Source organism: Montipora capricornis, chromosome 1, assembly GCF_036669925.1.
Source record: "Montipora capricornis isolate CH-2021 chromosome 1, ASM3666992v2, whole genome shotgun sequence".
NCBI lineage: Eukaryota > Metazoa > Cnidaria > Anthozoa > Scleractinia > Acroporidae > Montipora > Montipora capricornis.
In genome coordinates this window covers 46,292,480-46,299,081 of record NC_090883.1, presented here as the reverse complement: position 1 = coordinate 46,299,081, position 6,602 = coordinate 46,292,480, and the positions used below count along the sequence as shown (strand labels likewise).

The following is a 6,602-nucleotide window of genomic DNA, read 5'->3' as shown; positions in this document are numbered from 1 at the left end:
TACGTTATTTTGGAGTATCCATTCCCAGTCACCTCACTCGTGACTAGGAATAAAAGACAATTAACGTTCAAAATGTGTCCCCCTAAAATCTGCGCTTCGAGTGAAGATAAACAGCTGCATTCAACGAAAATACGCTTAGTAGTAACTGATTAAGTTTGAGTGGAACAGCAACTACCTATAATTTATGCACTTTAAAAATTAACGAACATGTTTATGTTTTATGAAACGTTCTAATTCAGTATTTATCGATGCGTCACGAATAAATAAACAATAGGCTGTAGGCGAACTTGTCAGTATTTTCATCGCCACCACTCCCTTCAAAATATTTGCATCATTTCTTGTAAATCCTTTTTTGATACAGTGAAAAATCAGCATTTGGTAAGGCAGAGATTTTCTTTGTCCTTCGTTTTAAGGACGGTACCTACTATTGTTATTGCGCATACGTTCTGCCGATGATCTCGAGATACTCGGATTTCCTATGAGTAGTGCTTACTGATACAGGGATATTTTTTGCGCGGTTCAAAACCATGCGGAGAAAGCAGAATTTAGCAAGTGCTCTTGGTATCCAAAGGAAAATTGGGGTCGCGCGCATTTTTCAGAGATAATTAAGCTTCAATTTGGAAAAGAACGCCTTACATTGACTTTGTATTTTGAAGCTTTGAAAATGTTGTTGATTAATTATCTTCGAAAAATGCGTGGTTACCCCTAATTTTCTTTTTGGACTTCAATAACACTTGTTAAGATCTGCATTTCCCGCATATTCAGTAAACCGGGCAAAAATACCTTTGAATTAGTGGGCACCGTCCCTTAAATGCTTCCTCGTGGCCACCCTTGGTCCCTCTGTGCCAATAACAAAAACGTAAGAGATGTTGTGTCCCAGACTTTCCTTAAGAGAATCGATTTCGATGCTAATGAACTATTTTTCTGGTTTGGGTTTGACGCATAACGACTTCACGAAGTAAACAAAACAAGACATGCATTTCTTATACCAGTCCTTGCAAAGGAAGCGTTTTTCTTGAAGCGCCAGGACGGGAAGCTCTTGATCTTCGATCCCAAATAAACTAAGTCGAGCTTCCTTTGACAATGCTCGTCTTCGTCGCCAATTTCTCTCCATATCCTCCGAAAACCTTCCCCCCATTATTTTGCAATGCGCAAACGATTATGAGTCGCAAGGGGACGACTGGATTGCATTTGTTTCGAATTGCACTGTGGGGCGTTTTTGAAGGATACGACAAAACATGGCGTCCCTTCAAGGTGTCCAAATTTGCCCAAACCAAAATTTAAATACAAATAATGAAGTGTATATTTTATCCTCTCTGACGAATGCTTAACATCCTTTTAAAAAAAGTGAAAGATTAAAAGTAATGATGCAGTTTGTCTCCTCCATTTCTGAAACCGCTCGTATCAATTTATTTGTTTATTTATTTGTTTAGCGGAGTAATTACAAATGCGCAAAGTTATATTGTGTGGAGACGGGTTTGTTGACGTCTCTGGCGTCGTAGATCTTGAAGTACCCACTATTTTTGTCTTCTGTTGTGAAAGGAAACCTCCACTAAAACAAGATATATACTGAACATAATGCTTACCATCGAAATTGTTCGAACTTTTTCTAATGGGAGCGACTTTGTATCCGAAATAAACAAATTTCACAAACGCTTGTTTTGATTCCTTCTGCAGGTACCTGAGCACGTAAAACAAAAGAAACGAAAGACAGAAAAAAAAAAAACAAATCCAAATGAAAACTAATCCCAAGAGACCAAAAATACAATGCTTTCCGGTACATGCAGATAGACCCCATGTTATGGTTTTCAAATTTCTTGGGTGGTGCCATTTTGAATAATTGTGATGTGCGTGGTTACTCTATTGTTTCAAAACAAAAGCTCTTTGATTGTAAACATTATGTTCAATATTTTAAAATTAAATTCTTGTTTTAGTGGAGGTTCCCTTTAAGGTTCGCAAGGATGGAAATACTACTTAACACTTTCAAAACAGTTGGTTCGCACATTAAAAGAAATATAGCACGACTTAATAATGACCAACTCTTCCCTCAAAACTTGACATGACTCTCTTGTGTCTCATGGCGTGGTTTAGGACGAAAGGAAAAGTTATAACTCATTTAAGTTCAGAACTGACGAAAATCTGAGAAATACTCTAGTTATGTAGCCCTTTAATTGTTTAGGAGGATTCCAGTTTCGTTTCTGGACCAAGACAGGGAGCATACCATGTGTTTACGAACGTCAACAAAGACGATTCTCTGTTAAACCGAGGTCAATCGTTTCATTCATCAACTTATTACCATTTAAAGGCTGCAAACTAAGACAGAAATTTAATATTGGAGTGTTTTACCGGGAACTAAAACCCCCGTACAATCAATACGAAAACGAAATCCGGGAACCGAGTGGCATATATTTCGTATATATTATGCGACGTCTGACTAGTTAAAGAAAATGATGATCTACCGACACCTTATTCATAAATGGCGGTCAATTTATAATTCTTTTGGCGAAGTGCAAATTAGCCTACCAAGCCTCCATACCATACAGTGAATTGAAAAGAATTCTTGCTTTAAAATGAGGCTTGGTAGGCTAATTTGCACGTGGACAAAATAATTATAAATGTGACCACCATTTATGAATAAGGTCTATGGGTCAAAACGTTTACAGCATTGCTTTTCTTTGGCTGGAACCAGTTTCACCACTTTAGAGACCGTCTTTATATTAGAAGGTTATAGCTACTATACTGTTTCACGTTATTGCAACGTTATGGTACCATATGAAACACCATTATTGCTTAACAAAATGTGCCCACTATTGTGACGTAATACCATGGCAACATGAAAGCTGTCCAAAAACACCCTAAATTTCGCCTTCATTGACTCAGTCGTCCAATCACAACCACGCCTCCTTCGTGTTGACAAAAATCAACACTCAGGATCTTAAAATAACTGAGGAGAAAGTGCTGTCTTCTAATTTCATCTGCAAATGGTTAGACTTTCAAGTCCTCTCGGATAAGGACTATAACCCGTAGGCCCCGTCTCACAAATACCTTCTATATTCATAAGTTTCCTGTGGGACGTTGAAGAACCCACACACTATTCGACCAGAGTAGGGGATGTAGTCCCCGGTGTTATGACTGTCCTGTTCGTTCCAGCAGAAGCGGCCGGCTTGGCGTGATGTCTCTAAAAAGGCTTACAGGGTATGAGGCCACCTAAGCAGAAACAGCCATAAGCCAAAAAGGGACTTTGCCGAGTGCTGGAACATGTAGATGAGATGTAGATGACGGACGGAACGGCAGTTTTTCAATGAAAAAAATTATTTTCAACGTGATACAAAGCCTGAGCATTTAGCTTGTCATCGCTTGTCACTCGTCATTTCGTTTATACAATCATATAAAGGATATTTGGCTGGATTTCTGTCCTGTTTACATCGTTCGCAAGCGAACCCGCGACCTCCCGCATGCATGACAGCTCGATGTTCAACCAACTGAGCCACCGGTGCGCGGTGCTCTGCGGTGCGCGGTGCACGGTGCGCGGTGTTCAGTTCTAAACCGGTCAAACCGGGACACTACAGTGTATTACCGTCTCATATTTTGCGCGTTCTCTTGACCAAATATGGTAAAATGGCGTAAAAGTGAAATAATTACGTAACGTATATAACGATTACAGCATGCCAAGGTCTTTCTCAATGAAACTTCTTTTCCTAGGTTATTGACACCTTGTAGGGCCCTGGAAACCTGGACTTTCGGCCTACATTTAACTCGAAGGTTTTAGCAGGTTATTTCTTACTGCAATCTATTGCATCATTGGAACCATACGTGTACATGATTTCCAAGCTTTAATTTCAGTCTTGGTACTATTTCCCACCGCAGCAGCGTTTAATTAATCTGTCAAAATATTTAAAATGGTCATTATTTTTTCGACGACGATCAAAGGCAATCATTGATTCTATCATCATCAACATATTTGATACATTCGACTATGTCCGCCATTTTGATTCTTACAGAGTTCACCTATCGCTAGTCTCCATGTCTCCATCTCCATGAGCTTGAATCAAGTCACGTGACGATAACAGCTCTCACATTGGTGTAGCCTTTCCAAGCGGTAGATGCAAAATTACATGACGAGCCTAAGAAAGAACATTGCGAGTAGTACGGTTGCCATATTTTTTTATTCCTGCATCAGATGTGAAAAATGTACACCCACGGGAACATTTACCTGCTCGTGGATTAACGCGGATGTCTGTCTTTAATACTTTTGTACCTGGAACATAAATTTAAAAGAATTCTTTTTAGCTTTGGCTGTGAGTTCATCTATCAAGCTACGCAAGAACCCTGTACAAAGAGAAAATTGGAGCAAGTTTCCTCGGAGTTGTGGAGTTTAATGGATGTGCAGTGTTATTATACATATCGTGCATTTGGTTAGGAATGTGCGGTCAAGATTTGGAATTTTGTGTCGCAGAATAACAGATAAAGGTTGTTCATCCCTTCTGCCTGACTAAATCAGGCTTTTACTTCTGGTAGAAGAGAGAGTGTCAGTACTTATGAATCAATGAGTCATGAGTCAATGAGTCAATGAGTCAACGAGTTAGTGCAGTTAATGAAACCATAAAATGAAAGCTAAATTTCAGAGAGTGCCTAGGCCTAATTACTGAAACGAGGGCTTAGGCTTAATCAACAAATTATTGCTATATTGACTGTGAGTCCATTGAATCATGACTCACGACTCCTTGACTCATTGACTCATTCGATTCATAAAACAAAGTCATGCGTTCTCTAGAAGAGCGCAGAACGCATCATCAGAAAGGAATGCCAAAGTGTGACTTACTTACTCACAAATAATTATTACATTGAGTTAACATCGATGTCAACTATCGAGTTGAAGTGTGGAAGTTTGGCAGTGTCGAAGTTTGGAATTGTGGAAGTCTAGTACCCTGCGAGCTGTTGGTTTCTCCTGTGCTTCCCCGAGAGAGAAACCAGTGCGAGCAACTGTTTGATTTTCCATCGAGCATGTGCGAAGTACGTCACACCCCTCATGATGTATTTGACATCACTTCGTCTTATTTTGCCGGAAATCACTACACAGGCTCGCCCAAACACAGTAGTTATGTAGCTGAATGCACATGCAAGCGCCAAAATAAGTAACTACCTAACTTGTTTTATCGGTTCAAATTTGATTTATTTGTCCTTGGCGCTGGACGGCGGCTCACTCAAAGAAACTAACAGTTGCTCGCAGTGGTTTCTCTCTCAGCCTCAGGAAGCGTAGGAGAAACCAGCTGCTCACAGGGTAGAAGTTTGGCAATGTGGAAGTTAACCCTAAACCCCAACTTCTAAACTTCCATACTTCCACACTTCAACTTGATGTAATAATTTTTATTTCTTGGATTTGCATTTCTTTCTGATGATGTGGTCTGTGATCTTCTACCGGAAATAAAGACCCTAAATCATGTATTCTTGTGAAGAGCCAATCTTGTATCCAGAGTTCTTGGGCTTTTTGATCAGCTAGTGAGCACCTGAGAGACTCTGGAATAATTTTTTGGATTGGTTGCTTGCATAACAATGGCAGTCCGACAGGAAGTCAGTATTAAAGTAATTTGGAAACCCCAGAATTTTGAGGGTGATTCAACATCATTGCTGTTTATTTTTTCTACCTAAGAAATACATGTATATAAATCATAAAAATAATAAAACAACAGGGTTTGAATTATGTCTAATACTACCACACTGCTGAAAACTGATTACCCGGTACTGTTGCTGTTGCAAACAGTCATTACATCGGTCTCTTTTTGGGGGAAAAATCCGTGGAAGAAGGTGTTGTCTTAGCCATTCAGAATTACAGAAACATAAATTGTAGTCGAAGAGGACGCCGGTGTCGTTTCCACAAAAAAATTGTCTATTGTGTTGCTTACACGATGGAATGCATGCTGAAACACTGAAAATACACTTACTGAAAGCGTCAGAACTTTCATCTTCACTCGCTCTTACAGGAAGCCAATGATCATTTCTCCAGTTTTTTTTTAAGGTGTGTAAGGCTAAAATTTTTGTTTTTCAAACACTTTCAACCCCCATTTCTACTGTTTACTGGGAAAATGGAGTATTATCCCAGAGTCTCTCCGGGCACTCACCCGCTGACCAAAAAGCCCGAGGACTCTGGGTACGTGATTGGTTAAGAGCATCACCATCTAGAACTTGACTCACTATGTAAATCGAACAAAATTGCATGAAATGTTTACAGTAAGACTTCAAAACCGTACAATTTACACTTTCTTAGGCCTTTTCTTTACATGTAGTTAAAGTTAAGCGTAAATCAGTATAGCGAAGATATCGTTGACGTCACCCTCATTGGCTGTCGAAACAAAGGGTCTTTTGTTCCTGTGGTTGGCACATTTGAATAACAAAAGCAAAATTTGTAAACATATACATGTATCATCCCTATTACATCCAAAGTAAATAATTTAAATTCTTGTTGCTGAGCTTAAATTTGTTTGGTTATTTTAACTGTTGTCTTTGTTATTTAAAGCAACATATATATCACTGTTCCTCACAAAGGTGAGGAATAATTAATAGCTTATTGACTTGAACTACAGCCTGTACAAGTATTTTTACAG

The 6,602-nt window shown here is 39.1% G+C and overlaps 1 long non-coding RNA gene across 1 annotated transcript in view; it reads left to right on the top strand.

Moving 5' to 3' along the window:
• The first annotated feature begins 4,152 nt into the window (after nucleotides 1–4,152).
• The window catches only part of LOC138045956 (uncharacterized), a 7,425-nt gene continuing 4,975 nt past the window's right edge, over nucleotides 4,153–6,602 (top strand). The window contains exon 1 of the long non-coding RNA XR_011131706.1: nucleotides 4,153–4,470. This is a non-coding gene — a long non-coding RNA (uncharacterized lncRNA). The remainder of the gene's footprint in view (nucleotides 4,471–6,602) is intronic.